We start from the raw sequence: 2,500 nt of genomic DNA, 5'->3' as shown, positions 1-2,500 counted from the left end.
ATTTGAAGAAAGTCCTTATTCTTGGTAACAATTTCATTACTTTTTATTTGAAGAAAGTCCTTATTCTTAGTAACAATTTCATTACTTTTTTATTTGAAGAAAGTCCTTATTCTTAGTAACAAATTCATTACTTTTTATTTGAAGAAAGTCCTTATTCTTGGTAACAATTTCATTACTTTTTATTTGAAGAAAGTCCTTATTCTTAGTAACAATTTCGTTACTTTTTATTTAAAGAAAGTCCTTATTCTTAAACAATTTCATTAATTTTTATTTGAAGAAATTTCTTATTCTTGGTAACAATTTCATTACTTTTTATTTGAAGAAATTTCTTATTCTTGGTAACAATTTCATTACTGTTTATTTGAAGAAAGTTCTTATTCTTAGTAACAATTTCATTATTTTTTATTTGAAGAAAGTCCTTATTCTTAGTAACAATTTCATTACGACTTTTTGAGAACATTTTCATTATTTTTGCACTGTCATGCCATTATGGTGATTCCGTTAATATCGTCCCAGTCACTATGGTCACTATTGTTCTTTAGTTCATTCTTGCTCATAATTTAGTCATTTTTTTTCCTTTCTTTTTCCTCTTTTTTCTCTCTTCCCTCCTTTATTTTCCTTCCGTCTCTCCCATGTTTTATTCGCAACCCCTCTTCCTGTGGCCTAATTTTCCGTTCCTGCTTCTCTCTCCCCCTCCTGTCTTCCTTCACTTTCCAATTTCGCTTGCTCTCTCTTCCCCATTCCTCCATCCCCTTCCTTCTTTTCTCTCTCTCCCTCTCATCCCCTCCTTCCTCTGTTATCTTTCTCTTGTTCTCTTCTACCTGTCTTTCCCTACATTTTTTTTTCTTCTCTATTTCTTATTCCTCCTTCCTCTGTTATCTTTCTCTTCTATCCGTCTTTCCCTACATTTTTTCTTCTCTATTTCTTATTCTCCTTCCCTTGCCTTCGCTTCCTTCCTTCTCTTCTCTTCTCTTCTTTTCTCTTCTCTTCTCCACCACTCCCACATTCTCTTCACTCCGTCCCTTCCCTCCATATCTACTCCTTTTGCAGCTTTATTCACTCCTTTCCTCCTTCCACTCCATCATTCCCTCTATTCTCTCCCTCACCTAAACCCTCCTCACCTGCACTTCCCTCGACTCCCCCACTTCTTTCTACTTCCCCTCTTCTCTTCACTCCCCCCACTTCCCTCCACTCCCCACTTCTATCCACTCCCCCACTTCTATCCACTCCCCCACTTGCCTCCACTCCCCCACTTTATCCATTCCCCCCATTTCCCTCCACTCCCCCCACTTCTATCCACTCCCCCACTTCTATCCACTCCCCCCATTTCCCTCCACTCCCCACTTCTCTTCACTCCCCCACTTCTATCCACTTCCCTCCTCATCCCTCCTACCCCCTCCCACTTCCCTCCTCATCCCTCCACTCCCCTTCTCCACCCCCCTTCACACTTCCCTCTTCACCCCCCCCCTCCACGTCCCTCCTACCCCCCCACCCCCCTCCACGTCCCTCTCTCACTCTCCCCGCTGTGATTGAGTCATCCGAGAGCGGCGATTGGGAGGGACGTGCCTCGGTCCGGGCTCGGGTTTTGTGTTACGGGGGCGTGCGTTGCGGGCGGGTGTTGTGGGCGGGTTTTGTGGGCGGGTGTTGTGGGCGGGTGTTGCGGGAGGGTGTTGTGGGCGGGTGTTGTGGGTGGGTGTTGTGGGCGTGTGTTGCGGGAGGGTGTTGCTTGTGGGTGTTGTGGGAGGGTGTTGTGTGTGGGTGTTGCGGGAGGGTGTTGTGGGCGTGTGTTGTGGGCGTGTGTTGTGGGCGTGTGTTGTGGGGGGGTGTTGCGGGAGGGTTTTGTGGGAGGGTGCTGCGGGAGGGTTTTGTGGGCGGGTGTTGCGGGAGGGTGGTGTGGGCGTGTGTTGTGGGCGGGTGTTGCGTGTAGGTGTTATGGGCGGGTGTTGTGTGCGAGTGTTGTGTGTGTGCGTTGTGGGCAGGTGTTGCCTTGTGGGTGTTGCGTTGTAGGCGGGTGTTGCGTGTGGATGTTGTGGGTGTGTGTTGCGTGCAGCGTGGAAGGAAGTTTGGGTCTCTGTGAGATTGTTGTTTTTTCATGCTTGTTGTTTATTTTCTTTTTTAGGAAGCTTTGTTCAGATCCTCCACGGGATTCGATGTGTATGTTTAAAAGTTTGTGTGTGTGTTTCTTTGTGTATGTGTGTGTGTGTGTGTGTGTGTGTCTGTGTGTGTGTGTGTATGTGTGTGTATGTGTGTTTGTGTGTGTGTGTTTGTTAACTTTCTTCGAACTTCTACATTTTGTTTTATTCTCTAATTTTTCTTATTTTTCTTTCCTACTCCGGTTCTTCCTACGTAGAATCTCTCTCGTCCTCCTCTCTTTTCCTCTTCCTTTTCTCTTCGCTCACTCCTCTTCCCCTGCGATGTCTTTTTTGTATTCTAGCTACTAATCATTTATCAGTCTTTTCTCCTTCCCCTCCTTAATCTACTTTCCATTTTTTTTCTTTAT

General features: G+C 45.2%; 1 protein-coding gene across 1 annotated transcript in view; it reads left to right on the top strand.

Moving 5' to 3' along the window:
* The window catches only part of LOC113800182 (uncharacterized), a 302,541-nt gene that overhangs the window by 246,826 nt on the left and 53,215 nt on the right, over positions 1-2,500 (top strand). The gene's annotated exons all lie outside the window — the stretch shown is intronic.

The sequence above is a fragment of the Penaeus vannamei genome, chromosome 28, assembly GCF_042767895.1.
Source record: "Penaeus vannamei isolate JL-2024 chromosome 28, ASM4276789v1, whole genome shotgun sequence".
In the NCBI taxonomy this organism is placed as follows: Eukaryota; Metazoa; Arthropoda; class Malacostraca; order Decapoda; family Penaeidae; genus Penaeus; species Penaeus vannamei.
Note: the sequence above shows the minus strand (reverse complement) of the source record. Positions and strands in the feature narration are given on the sequence as shown.